Below are 15658 nucleotides of genomic sequence, written 5' to 3' on the forward strand. Positions count from 1 at the left end.
CAAACGCTAACCCAAATTTTCCTATAGATGCTTTAAACTTAACATATAAATATATGACATATCTAAAGTTGAGTCTTCTTTGTATGGAGTGAAACAGAAGTGAAAAAAAGCCTCATGTTCAGTGTATCTAGTATCATTTTTCAGAGAAATGCTGCTTTTCATTGCACTGCACTGTCAGATTTTAAATATAATCGGTTACTGTCATAGGAAGACCATGCTTCCTAAGGGCTGATTCTGCTAGTAACTTATGTGGTGAGGATACTAAATGTTACTGAATGAATTGTGTCCACCAAAAGTGTGTTATAAATGTGTAGTATATATGAACATAATTTGCTTTAAAAAATTTACAGTCTCAGATGCTCTGTATAAAGTAGCTACGAGCTGTAATTGACTCAATAGCAGTGAATTTAAAAGAAATTAATTTGTTTATAATGGAATTTGGAATGGTTTAATTTTTTCTGTTAATGGTACTTTTAATGGAAGGTGTGTTTAAAGTCAATCTCTTTTGAGATAGGGAAGAGAAGAGTAAGTGAAATAATAATTAAGCAGAGCTGAGGAAGCCAGATGCCATGCCATGCCTGGAACAGAAATGGAAGGGGACATAGAACTTGCTTCAGAGTCAACAGAGAGAAAACCTTCTCTTAGACCTGATACCCTCATTGGATTTTTATCCTCTTAAGCTAGGAGGAAGTAAATGTTTGTTCATTAAATCCATCAGCTTGTGGGATTTCTCTTATAGCAACATTCTGTTATATAACATTCTGTTATGACAACACTCGATAACAAAGACACTGAGATAGATGAATTTTGCTTGAATATTGTTCCATATCTTTCCAGCATTTCTTAGACTCTCTTCAGTCTACATCACCTTCACCCTGCCTTTACTCTTCTCTACCGGGCAGAATTACACATGGCTTTTTTGGTCCTTTTCTTGTACAAATATTTCCGTTGTACACGCATTTTCTCTTATAAAATACATGCTTATTTTTATTTTAGCATATGCTTTTCAGAGGACCCAGACTAACACACTAGGTGTCAAAGATATATAAGGGAGTAACCCCCCCCATATGTAAAATATTCCACTGGGCAGAGCTTTCATAGTATGCATTTTTCCGCTGGACGCATACGGAGTTACTCTCTCTGAATTAGTGCACCCAGTGGTGTCACCTGGGAAGGTTCTCTCTGGTCACAGTGACTTTTTTCATAAAAGCAGTTTCCCTCGACCTGCATTTTTTGTGATGGCCGATTTAAAAGAATAGCAGGAAGCTGTAACTTTTTTTTCTTGCTCCGGGATAAATGCCACAGAAACTGTAGTGATGTTGAACACTGCTTATAAAGACAACTGTGGGAAAAACTCAAGTGTAAGAGTGGTTTTCTTATTTCAAAAGAGGTGAAATGTTGATTGATGACAAACCTCGCTCTGGATTTCCGCTGATTTCCCAAATGGACAAAAATATTGACAAATGAGTGCACTTATGCTTAAAGACCAAGGATGGACCATTGAAGAGGTTGGGAAGTTATCTGATTATTTTGGAGCTCAGTTCAGCACATTTTAATGAAAGATTTAGGAATGGGAAGAGTTGCTGCTAAATCTATGTCCCTGGTTCTATCTGACCAGCAAAGAGAACATTGAGTGGAAATGTGCTGTGCTTTGAAAGAACAGCTCCAAAGCAACCCAGATTCCCCGCCCCCCCCTACAAGGTCATGACTGGTGATGAAACATGGTACTTTTCTTAGGACTCCAAAAGCAAACATCAAGCTAGTGGAAGACACCATTGTCACCTTTCCCCCTAAAATCTCTACAAGTAAAATTAAAGATCAAGACGAAGCGTATTTGTTTTTTTGATGTGAGGGGGATAGTGCATTTGGAGTTCATTCCACCAGGTAAGACTGTAAATCAAGCTTTCTAGTTAGAGGTTCTGAAAAGATTGCATAACAGTGTGTGACAAAAGGCCTGATTTGTGGCAGATGAGGGACTGGTTTTGCCACCACAACAGCATGCCTGCTCAAGCAGCCAGCTCAATGTGTCAGTTTTTGGCTAAAAACAGCATGCCTCTCTTGTCTTATGCACCTTACTCACCTGACCCTCCCTCTGTGCAACTTCTTTTTGTTTCCCCCAATTAAGAGGAACATGAAATGGCAGTAATTGGAGGACATAGAAGAGGCAAAGAAAAAAAATGAGGGAGGTCCCATCAGCCATTTAAACATGAATTTGAAAAATGTTTCCAAGAATGTAATCGCAGACTTGACAAATGTAATGGAGAATGCTTTGAAGATGATAAGGTTGTTTGGTGAATTTAAATAAATAGCTTTGAAAAAAATTCTGTTTGGGGGAGGACTCCCTCATATGTACAAGAAAGAACTTTATATCAAGAAAGAACATTTTATCAAGGAATTGGCCCAAGCTAGTCCAACTTGGTCAGATGTTAGCTGCAGACCCTTCCAGACATAAACTGCTGACAGTCTACGAAGCAGGGAGGCAAAGTGGGATGCTGAGAGGTCCCATACTGGTGGGAACATGATCTCATGGATCCAAGGTACACAGTAACATTAGACACCAACAGTCCCCTTGGTTGGGAGGTCACATGGACTCCCAACTGCAGAAGCCCAGGAAGGATCCACATAAGCAGGAAGAAGAAGGACAAGTGAGTGAGGGCAGATCTCTTTTGGCTGTTTCCTTATTAAAAGATTGCACTTCAACTATATTCTCCAAGATCTAATTAGGTTGATGTTTATTCATTGATGTTGATAGTCTTCCTCTCGTGCGTGACTCATCATTTGAGGTCATCCTGACTGTTCTTTAATTGTTTGTTCTATCTAAAACTTGTCCTTTTATTTGGAGAAATATTCTCATAAACTTGTTACAAGACTTCAATGATTTAGAAATAGGTCTACTTGAATTTTGTAAAAAACTTGATATTTTAGCCCTGACCTCAAAGTACCTTTATCGATGGCACAAAGGGCATTCCTCCTCCTCCTCCTCCTCCTTTTCTTCCTCCTCCTCCTCTTCCTCTTTTTTGCCCTCCTCCTCCTCTTCCTCCTCCTTCTTTTTGATGCTATTCTTAAAAAGTAAATACATGTATACTATTCAATGAATTTGTCTGTAGCTCTCTATTGATCACAGAGACATGTTTTAACATGTTTTGTTTGGAATAAACTGTGAATGTATGAACTTTAATCCTAGTATCTGTGCCTTTTTACTTACCTATGGGATACAGAAAGGTTTACCCCCAGATTGTCTCCCCCAGAGAGATGTTAAACCCAAGACACGAGCAGGGTGGGAGGTCAGCTGCTTTGAGGTATCCTTGAGGGCATTCAGTGATGTAGAGCAATCAAACTTATTGTCTGTCCCTCCACAGGTGGGGCTCACTCCCTGCTGATAAGGATAGTGGACTGCTCTCCTGGAGGAGAGCTCTGAATAAGTCAAGCCAGTTCAACAATCAAGGTTAGACTGCCATCTTGAATCTAGGACTTGCCAACCTTGTCACCTGAGTACCTCTAATCCATCCTCTTCTTGTTGCCTATACACCCTAATTGTCCCCCTCCCATTGCTGTATTGCCTATGGTATAACCCCTTCCTGTGATGTATGTAGTTACTTGCAAACTGAGAGGCTTGCTCATCCCTAAGTATATATAGGCCTTGATCAGAACTAAAGAGGGATTTCTCTCCTCCTTTTCCTCCTCCTCCTCCTCCTCCTTCATCTCCTCCTCCCCCTGATCTCTGTGTGGACCTGGCTGCTGAGATCATGGCCACCCAGGGGGTGAGCATGATACCACGAAATAGGTCTGAGTCCTTTAATTTATCCTCTCTCCTATCTCTTATATTCTATGACTTTACTGCAATTTTTATATATTATAGCCACACAATTATACAGAACCCCCACAGTTTTCAGAGGCTGGTTACTCTAACACTTACCCTTCGCATACATGTAGAATTTTGCTTATTTGGAAATTGTGTTAGGCTGTGTTGACGAGAGAAACAAATTCCGTGACACTCGAATATGTGTAAGAGAACTTTATATCATGAAAGAGTTATATACCAAGCAAACATCCCAGTCCAATCCAGATCAAGTGCATAAGTCCTATACTGTCCATATAAGTCTGGGACAAGTTCATCAATCCCTCTTCAGACTCAGAATGAAAGAAGAACAGAGGCCAAGGGTACAACATTGAGTGGATCCAATGGTGGTGGCTCTGGCAATCATCAGGGTCAGCCAGAAAGGAGGTAAAGGCAGGGAGAGAAAAGGAGGTTCCCAGGGTCCACCTTAGGAGAAGCCCAAGCCCACAGGTAGTCACACCAGGCTGTGACTTGATTGACAGGCTGGACTCTACCCCTAAACTTCTACATATCACGTTGACATGAAATTATTTAAGTTCCATGGAACAATTCTTTTCAGCTTGACAGATTTACACAACTCTTTAGTCATACATAATTTTAAAACAAAACAATAATAAAATCATGTTTTGTGCCTAACAGTATAAAACTAAAATGCTTACAACTCAAAATGTGCCAGCCTTTTTAAAACATAATATTCTATAAGTGAACAAAAGAAAAATATTCTATGCCTAACAATTACAGTTATGTGAACACCTACACCTTGATCCTATAATTCTATTAGCATATTCCACTACCTATTAAATTTTGTAACCCAGCCAATTCATACCTTTATCTCCCCGATTTTGGGTATCCAGTTTCTTCACTGCCCATTTATATCAATCCAGTGCTCTGAGGAAAAAGCATGTTCTTTGATGTAAGAATCTCCATTCCAATTGGAACCTTGTGAGTCTGCGTCCATAAGCAAAGTCAAATGGGACATAAAGTCCATAAGGTCAGCAACAATATGCACAAGTTCACAGGGTCAAAAATCTTGTCTTTCTCCTAGGCTGCCTCACTTAGCCACACCGGGGTACACACTGTCCACCTCGCCTTTCCACCATGGGCCCTTTTACAAATTTTCAATAGTCCTAGCTCCCGTTGGGGTAGGTCATACCTTAGGCTCAGGTTCTGTGAAATCTTTAAACTTCAGACCAGTTGGTCAACCTGAACTCTTCTCTTCTCTGGTCCCTGCGAACCAGGTCCATGGTTGTCAGTGGCCAGACTCCACCTGGTGTCTCTTTCTGTGTTTCTCCCACTTCCACTCAACAAGTAGATCATGTTGTCTAAAATGCTACCGAGCATTTTAGGAGGCCCACGAGCTCTCTTTACCATTCAGTCTTAGAGAGGAGAGTTTCTATATAGCTCCAAAATTTCCCAGCATCAGGAACAAATCTCCAGTCCAAAATTCAACAGGGCCAAGTGCCTCAGTAGGCCAACAGCTCTCTAGGCAAGTCTCGTCAAAGGCAAATGTCTTGAGGACTCAAGGAAGTGGGTGAGGTTTACTTTTTCTAAGCCTTTTTGCAAATGTTTTCAACTAAGCATTTAACAGACCCAATTTAATAGTTAAAGACAGTGGGCTTTCCAACTGTCTATTCACACTTCCCAATAATCATTTCGATCACATAATAAATCAAGAAACAGAAAAAAAATCAATATGATCTTAGTCCAGCCAGATCCTGAACACATTCTTAAAACAGTTAAACTCAATCTTTTCTTATCTAAACTATCCAATTCATATGCAATATGGCCTCGGGCCTCTGGATGCATCAAGTCAGGGCCAGGCCTTCTGTCAGCCATTTTGACTTAGCAACATGGTGTCAGAGGCTCAAGGGGCGATTTTGACCCCTGAGCTCAAAATTTATATCATACTTATTTTACCATTTCATATAAGCATAACCAATGACAACTTACAGGAATCAAAATGTTCATTTCCCATAACCTATCCAGAAAACACTTGAGTAAACAGTTTAGCCCTGTTTGACCTATGGCTAGCCAAAGAAGAAAATCTACCATAAGGCAGAGGTCCAATAACCAACTGCTCTCCATCATCATGATTTATTCCTCTAGTACCCCACTTCCTGGGTGCCATAATATGTTAGGCCAAATCGACTAAAGAAATAAATCCCGTGACCCTCATGTGTAAAAGAGAGGGCTTTATATAAGAAGTAATCATACATCAAACAAATATCCCAGTCTGGTCCAGATCAAGTCCATACGTCCAATACTAGTCCACAGGTCCCTCTTTAGACTCATAGTCACATGCAATGATGCAGAATGCAGGAAGATCCGTGGGTGCAGGGCGATGGCTGCATCTCAGGGCTAACAGCAAGCAGTGTCCTCAAGCAGGGAAGTGACGGCAGAAAGGGAAGGTGAGATTCCCAGAGCCCTCCTTATGAGAAGGCCATGCTCACGGGGAGTCAATATCAGACTGTGAGCTGATTAACAGGCTAGAATCCACCCCTACTCTTCCATATATCAAGTTGACAAGAGATTTTGAAAGGACTACAGAAATCTCCAAGTTAATATATTTTACAAGACAACTTTGGATGATGGCATACAAGGAACACTAGATAATTCTGAGAGATAGGAAAAGGTCAGATTACATACACTCTTAAATTCAGGGAGATGCTAATAGGTCCAAATATTAAGATAAAATCTCGCCGCCCTTGTTGTTAAGGAGCATTCTGATTACACATATTCCAAGCAGATTTGTTTTTCTGGCAGTCTATGGTAATTGCAGTATCTTTGCCAATACCATGCAGTGCAACAATTCTTACTTGCTCTTCTTTATGCATTGTCCAGATTTCACATGAATATGAGGCAATTGAAAATAATATGACTCTTTAGGTAGTGTGAAAAATATTTAATGAACAAAGCACTATTGTGGGAAATGATGTTACTGAACTAATAAATTGGATTGGAAATTTAGTAGTGTGGACAATTTTAGGTTAATATTTTATATATCATGGAACAACTATACCATCATCAATAAAATGTCCACTTATTTGTTCAGTAGACGTGAGCTGATAAATACTAGAAAATAGTTCAATCTACCTATCATTTACTTGTTGGTTTCTATCAAGTAGATTCCAGTTCATATTGATGGCATATAACAAAATAAAACTTCCATAGAGTTGTCTTAGTTGGAATATGTGCAGGGGCATAATACCAAATATTTCTGGTGCAGGACAGCTGGGTGGGATCAACCCACGCGCCAAGCCTGTGACTGTTTAATTATCTGACAAGCACATAACCAAGGATCATTATTTATTAAAAATATATATTCATTTAATCAATTCTGACTCAATTTGACCCTGCAGGACAGAATACAACTACTTTATTGGATTTGCTAGGTTGTAATCTTCATAGGAGCAGACTGTTAAGCATTTCTCTGGTAGAGCAGCTGTCGAGTTAGAAATACTGACTTTTTCATTATTAACCAAGTCCTTAAACACTGTGTCATCAGAGCTTCTGATGTTAGTGACACAAGTCCATAATGCATACAAGAACTGAGACATGCACACTAAATGGTTGGAAATCACTCTGAGTGGCAAGAGAATTGACTGAGGCAGAAATACTTTTGACTTAGGTAGTACTGTATACATTAGTTACACAAAAAAATTCAAAATAATCAACTGCTTTTGGCAAGTAGATCATTGATTTTTAGTTTGGGGCTCAGACACTTAATAGTGCTAAACCAAAGAATAATTAAGAAGAAAGTAATTAGAGAAAATGAATGAACACATTTTTTCAGAGCTTATATATATAAAAGAAATGCAGAGATAGAGCACGAGTTGGTAGACAGTAATAATAAAAAAATTAATGAAGATATTAATGTTTGATGGATGTTTGTTTAGCTTGTACTTTAATGCTGGAAAAGTAAGTACACAATAAGTACTTACAATGTTTGAAACCCATAACAAATCCACTGTCATTGAGTAAATTGTGACTTATTGTGACTTTAAAGGCTGTTAATCTTTATAAGAATATACAGCCTCATCTTTCTGCCTTAGAGCTGCTTGGAACCACTGATATTGGGGTTAGCAGGACCATACAGAACCACCAATGGTCCTTTGTATCAACAGCCCGAGGTTTAATTTAAATGAGAGAAATTTCTTTCGATTGTTTAACAGAGTGAAAGTAGAACTTACAAAATCAAAATGCAAATGATTTAGAATGAAACAAAAAATAAAAACTCTTAGCCACTGAGTTGATTTTGACTCTAAATGTCGATATATGACAGAGTAGAGTTTCTGCTTTGGATTCCTGAGTCTATAAAATTTTATGGAATAGGAAGCCTCATTCTTCTCCTGAGGAGAAGGTGTGGGCTGGAGGAGAAGGTGTGGGTTTGGACTACGAACATTGTGGTTAGCCCCACGTGTTAGTCCCTGTGTCTCAAGGGCCCGGGCTTTTTAAAAATGAGGAAGTGGTGCTATTACTCATTCTACTATGTCCAGATCCTCAGAACAAGGGGAATATAATGTGATCTCATTAATGCCTCAAAATTTCTGATAGACATCATTAACCTTTGCTTTTAAATCCTTTGACAGATTAAATATCTATATCTAAATTTTCTTTTATTTGAGTTAAGCATTTTAACAGTATACAGAAAGTGTAGAAAGGTAACACTGAATTAAAAATACTTTCTGAATGAACAGCTTTCTGAGTTCCTTAAGAATATTTTGCTGTCCCCCCAACTATCATGATCCGAATTCTACCTTACAGGACTGGATAGGGCAGAGATTGTACACTGCTGCATATGGGAGCTGGAGCCACAGGGAATCCAGGGGGGACGATACCTTCAGGACCAGGGGTATGAGGGGCGAGGCTGGGAGAGTGGAGGGTGAGTGGGTTAGAAAGGGGGAGCTGATTACAAGGATCCACATGTGACCTCCTCCCTGGGAGATGGACGGCAGAGAAGGGGGGGTGAGGAGGGAGACTCCGGATAGGGCAAGATATGACAAAATAACAATCTGTGGATTATCAAGGGCTCATGAGGGAGGGGCGAGTGGGGAGGGGGAAAAAAAAGAGGACCTGATGCAGAGGGCTTAAGTGGAGAGCAAATGCTTTGAGAGTGATTAGGGCAAAAAATGTACGGATGTGCTTTAAACAATTGATGTATGTATATGTGTGGATTGTGATAAGAGTTGTATGAGCCCCTAATAAAATGTTTAAAAAAAGAGAATATTTTGCTGTGTTGATAAAGTTCTCCCCAATCCTTGATTATTTTCCTGTCTGTGCACAGGCAATTTTTACTACTTGATGTGAAGTTTGAGGAGAGGGATCATTTATGATTTATTTTGATTTAAACTAGTTTGGAAGAAGAAAACTTTAATTTAGGCTGAAGAACAGGTATTGTTATTTGTTTGTTTAATTCTTCTTCTTTAGAAATAGGCTCTTTACTTTTGAAGCATGTTAATGCAGGGAGGAACCTGAGCTTGCTGAGAGGTGGATAAAATTAAAATTTGAATGTCAAAAGAGGTGGATATAAACAACTAAGTGCTTATAATTTGAATTGTAGATTTAATACCACTAATTTGTGTATGGGGTTTCCAATCCATTCTGCATTAAGTAGTTTTTAGGGACATGCATAAGTTCAGAGCAAGGGCTGATAATAGTGCAATAGATTTTTTTCCTATGTACTCTGTTTCCTTTTGCTATATTAAGCTACTCAGATGTTAATTACAAATTTATAGAGTGTGCACTATTCAGACTAGGGTAGCTGCATTGGGGCTGTTGTTGTTCTCAGTAGCCCATTTCACCAATCCGCAAAACTTTTGGTGTTTGTAGTGCTGGGAAAGTCAGAGCCCCACACTTGGAAGTGAAGACAAATTCTTGTTTGTTTGTATGTTTCCTCTCTTTGGAGTAGCCCTCTGGCCTCCAGGTAGTTCTTTTGAAAATAGCTCTATCTGCCTTGTGCCAGTAGTACCACAGATGCAATTCCCACCCTCACCATGCAAAACTGAAATCAGTCTTCTGTATTTAAGAGCAGTCCATCTTGTACATGTGCTGCTGGTAAGTCATTGCTTATGGTTAGCCATGTATGTAAGCTTGAGTTGTTGGAGTTTAGATGGATTGTTTTTTGCTGTATCTCTACTGTATATTTTGGGGAAATGCCAATAGTAAAACATGTCCCAGTGTGACCATATTTTATCATGGTATAAAACCTGTCTTTTCCAGGAACTTGGCCTGCTAAAATATAAACCACAAATAAAAGGATTATTTAATTCACCTACGATATTTAAATTTTTTTGAGGGTTATCCTACCAGTTGTACTTTTGTTTAAGATAACCCATTGTTGGCCATAGCTCATAGAGAGTAATACTTGTAATTGTATACTTTCTACTAGAAAGAAATAAACACTTAAATGAAATTGATCATGTGTGTAAAACTATCCCTCTCATATTTGGTAAGTGTGTAAAATGCACATTAAAATGTTAAATTATTTAGATAGATATTTTCCCATTACTATGTAAATAATGTTTTCTTCAAAGCAACATTGACTCAAGACTAAAAATACAAAGTGTGGAGTTAATTTTAAACAAATTAATATAATAAAGATGACGGAAATCATTTAAATTGTATATAAAGATATATTCTACTTCCTGTTACAAATCAGACTGCTTGACTCACATTATGCAATGCAACGAAATCAGTAATTTAACAAGAAAGTCTTATAACCTAGGGAATGCTTTCCTTAATATTTGAATTCAAGTGCATGATAAAGATATATTTGATGCCTATCAAGGGAGCAAAGTTCCATTATCTCCGTACCAATTAATGTACAGAAAAGCTTTGTCTGAGGGAACTCATCTTTTGTTATAAGTAGATTTTTTTAAGCTAGTAGTTTCATCCATTCAGACGGTTAAAACCATGCCAGCTGAGAGACAAGCCAGCTGGGAGACATTAAGGAAAACAAATTATCTCAATGGTTTTCTTGACGTTTGATTGAGATTTGTGGAGTGCTGTACATCCTCACATCATCATTACGTCCCTTGAAACTCACTCTCTTAGGATGAATAGCACTCGTGGACATGATGAGAATGAGGCCTACTGCCATTCACTTGCTCAGGGATGTTTTGATCTTTTATTGAGCATCTTTGAGATGTGTCCTAGCTGTGTGAACATGAAGAAAGGACATTAAAAAGGGAAGAAATAAAGAATAGTAATGTATTGCAGACAACAGAAAACCTGGAAGTGAAGTCCATGTTCCTTGGAGAGAAGAGCACATCTTTTCATTCTTCCACACTACCTCTGAAAATTCTGGCAGTTGTGAAAGCCATTTCCAAGCAAGAGGACCAGAATTACAGATACTTTCTTATTGCCTGAGTCTAGGTGCGTCTCTCCTGTTCCCTTTTTGGGTTTATTGTGTTCCTTTTAGTTTGATGGTTATATTCTGTAATAAACTTTAACTAGAAACAGGATAGCTCTTCCTTCTCTTTGTTATTCACTCGTGTCTCAAATATCTCTGAATTTGTACTTTATGCTACACATGAAGATTCTTAGCTATTTTCTGTATACAAAGAGTTACAGGTTATTAATAAAAGACAGACATAAATTATATATAGGTTTTCCTAGCTATCTGAAAGAAGATTGATACTAAGAAAACTTTACTAATTCAAAATGGGGTAAAATGAAGAAGCAATTATCATTAATTTAAATAGTTAAGTATTTGATCACTAACAGAAACTTTAGACTTAGTTTGAATCTACCTGCTGCTATGCAGGAGAAAAAAATGTGATCGTCTATATCCCTAAGCTGTACAGGGCAGTTCTACTCTGTCACATAAGGCCACGATGAGTTGGAATCAATTTGCTAGGAATATGGGTTTATGTTTCATTGGAGGAAATGAAAAAGGACAAGTCAAACTGTACTCCAGATGACAAAAGGCAGAAAAGTAGTTGAAGGCTAAAAAAGTTTCTAACAATTAGACAGTGTAAGGCTTTTTGGGTGAAAGTGCGAACTTGGTTTTGGGGCAAAGCTGTTTGCTCTTTAGGCAAAGCAGACAGGACCAGCACCTCCAAGGTGCATGGCCCGTGGGAGAAGGCTGACGAAGAAATGGCTGGCATGCCTCTCCCCCTGCCTGAGATATACGGACATGTTGCCCCTTGGAGCCTACAGAAAGCAGCCACCTGCAAATGTATGTTTCTTCAGTTTCCCAATCTTGTCCTTCCTCCCATCTGTGTATAACTCTACTGAAGGGTCCATGCTTTTTGTGTGCCTCAAGAATTGTAAACCACCCTTTTTGTAACACTGGCAGGAGCATGCTGGCTACACGACCTTAAAACTATATAAGCCTGCCATTAATAAAACTCTGGACCCTGGAGTAGTGTCTTACTGTAGGGACTCCGTGCCCTACATTTTGTCTGTCTCTTTTGTATATAGGTTTTGTCCTGCAGATAGTATCCTCTCAAACTCTTTTGATTTGTAAGATAAGAGCCTGTATCTATTTTATCTTACACTTAGTCTTTTTTTTGGTAAGGGTACTGTTGTTTCCTTTAGGCGTTATTGAATTGAGTTGGATCATAACAACCCATGATCAATAACATGAAGCACTGCCTGGTCCTGCACCATTCTCACAATTGCTGTTATGTTGGAGTTCATTGTTGCAGCCACTGTGTCAAAGCATCCTTTTGAGAATATTCCTCTTTTTTCCTGACCCTCAACTATACCAAGAGTCACTATGAGTCAAAGTTGACTCAACTGCAATGAGTTTGTTTTGATATTGTACTGGTTCAAGGATCATATCCTTTCCCAGGTACTGGTCATTCCTTAGATATCCAATGTATCTGAGACTAACTTTCATCATCCTTGCTTCAAAGGAAGTTGTTAAACATATCTATATAGGTTATCTATTACCCTCCAGTATCTAAATGATGAATCTATCACTTCCTCAGTTTTCTTTTTGCTTTGGATTTAACACATCAATATTTGTATTTGTTGCTATTGTGGGCTTTTTAATATATATCTTTTAATGAGTTTCAAGTCAAACTGCCTTTAGGCATACTTAAATTTTCTTTATGATTTCCTATCACTTTTTAAATTTATCTTTGTTACCACTTTAATCTTTTCATGAACCTTTTTTTGCATCAAAATTGGCTCAATGGCAGAGTGTTGCTTTCTCTAATTTATTCTCATTTAAATTACTCTACATGGTATAATTTCATAAGTAGAATTTGTGTCTTTTAGCCATTGGTAGTGCATCAGTTTCAAGCACATGGTAACCTCCTGTGTTACAGAGTAAGTGCAATCTTTATGGAAGAAGATTACTAGGCCTTTCTTCCTAGTGCCTATGCACTACCTATACCCTGCTTTTAAAATATTATCTTCTTTTTGGAAACATTCTTTCTTTATTCTTTCTTAGCAAATCAATAAATTCTTTCTTTATCCCCTACAACTTCCCCGCAAAAAAAAAAATATTTCCATTAAAGCATGGGCAGAACTGCACTAAAAGTATAACAATAATCGTCTCAGAATTTCTATCTTTCTTCTTAACATTAAAATGAGCCCAGTAAGTGTTTGGAAAAATTGTCTTTAAAATAAGTTTCTTTGCAAAGTGCTACTTGGGTGTCTCAAGTCGCTTCCTAAATTTTCAGAAAAGGTTTGACAAGATTTATTTTCAGCTAAGAATTCTTGTCTAATAATTTTTTTCTTTTATGTTATTTTAAGTAAAACAATATTTATAATCCAAAGAGTTAGTTTGGGTAATCCTTGGGCTCATATAATTCCCTCAGTCTTGGAGATTGTGATCCAACATTGCCTTGTTCAAGGCCTTGGAAACCATTGTTGCCTATCTTTCACTGGCTCTTTAGCTGTTAAGTGTGCAAAGATAGAAATAATTTCTGCAAATTGGCCAAAAGTGGAATTCATCTTTATAGTTATTTTATAATTGCATTACAAATGCAGAAAATATTCACAGTTAATAAAAAATTCAAAGTTTATAAACATGATGATTTGGAAATGAAAAATAGTCTTTTCTATGGCTGTCAAATCACAACTAAATTTCTAAGAATAATAGAGTAACTATGATCCGCTCAGAGTTCCTGCTGACAAACCAGAAAATTGGGAGGTAAGGTGAAGGAGACTGGGAAGCTGAGTCCTAAAATTCGAATCAGGGTACTAGGGTCTGTACTGATTTCCGCTTTTGTTGTTATGTGGGGTCCTGGTTTACAACTGCCAGCACCAGCCCCATGACAGGCCATATGAAACCAAGGTCTGGGTCAGGCTTAAGCTCTAATATCAGATTCCTGGATACTGAGGTAATTCTGTCAGAAAAGGCATCACCTGTCCCAGACTGACCAGTAGGGAGCAGCGACCACCCCCCCCCTCCCAATTGACCAGTTAAGAGAATATGCGCGGAACTACTCGCCAACCACCACTGGACAACACTGAAGCCAGAAGTTTTCTCCAATAAGTTTAAAGAACAGAAAAACTGGACTGCCTCTGGTCCCTGGCCCCATAAAAGCCCAGGGAACAAAGAACTCGGGGCTGATTTCCTTTTCGATGCTGGGTCCCTGCTGCGCTGGGCAGTGGATGGAGGGAAGCCCTAGCTCGAGCTAGAAAAACAAACTCTTTTTGCCATGTTTGCATCTCAATTGGTCGTAATTCTTCCGTGCGCCCAAGGTGAGCTCATGTTCCTTTCCCCAATCAACAGTTTTCCACTCATAAAATGAAGCAAGAATGCACTAAATAGTTCTAGGTTCAGAGTGCTGGGCTTGTAGGCTCCAGCTGAGTGGGTACCAATTTCCCCAGAATGATGCCCTAAAGGGGACATAATGCCAGAAGGAGGAGAACCTCAGCAAGGTAGTCACAGGACCTACACCAGAGCTCCCTGCTCTGTTAGCTCCTTAGAGCTCATCGCCTGGGGATTGAGTTGGCAGATAACAATGGATTTGGAGCAATTGAGAAAGAAATAAGTACCTGAGTCAGGTTGTGGTGTGGAAGAAAATAAGCCGGTAGTAGTAGTCCAGGGGGTGAATTCAGTTCCAGTTGGCTGAGCAGAAAACAATTTCTCTGATAAGCTGGATCTGTTCCTCTGGGGGTAAGAAGGACAGCCCCCAAATCAGGGCACCCCATAAACCCAATATGAAAAAGAGAGAAAAAAATGTTCTCAGGAAAAACTGTAAATCCGGCTTCCTTGAAGCAGGATGGGAACTCCTTCATCCCCATGGTCAGGGGATCAAGCCTCAGTTATCTCCTTACTTACCACTCTTTTTCTTGTCTCTTTCTTCTCTCTCCCTTCTATATTTCTCACTGTAGTTGGTCTCAATGGGTCTAGTTTTTTTTCCTCTTTTTTTTTCTTCTCGCCTTTTCCTCTTCTATTCCTCTCTTTCCTTTCATACGCCACTGCTGGCTTCCAGGCCACTACCCTGTGCCTAGGGCAACTCAACCCAAATAGCAGGGGGAACTCCAGCCTGCCCTCTGTGGGAGCGCTTCACAGCACCTAAGGCAGTTGCGACATTCCTCTGTAGTGCTTCTGAGCCGCGGAGGAAAGCAGTGTGACATCTAAGGTGATCTTGCCAACTAGGGCAATTCCACCCAGCACCAGTGGGACCCTGCACTAAAAGGGCACACCAACCTGCCACTTGGGGCAGGTTTTAAACCCCTCCAGTCCCACGTTCTGGCGATCGGGGATCAGCTATCTCTTTACTTTTTCTCCTCTCTTTCCCACCAGTCAATCTTCGCGAGTACAGTTGTGTTTTTCCCCTTCTTTCTTTCCTTTTTCTTTCTTTCTTCTCTCTTTTTCCTCTTCTTCTTCCTTCTTTTCTGTTTCTCACCTCT

Source organism: Tenrec ecaudatus, chromosome 6, assembly GCF_050624435.1.
Source record: "Tenrec ecaudatus isolate mTenEca1 chromosome 6, mTenEca1.hap1, whole genome shotgun sequence".
NCBI lineage: Eukaryota > Metazoa > Chordata > Mammalia > Afrosoricida > Tenrecidae > Tenrec > Tenrec ecaudatus.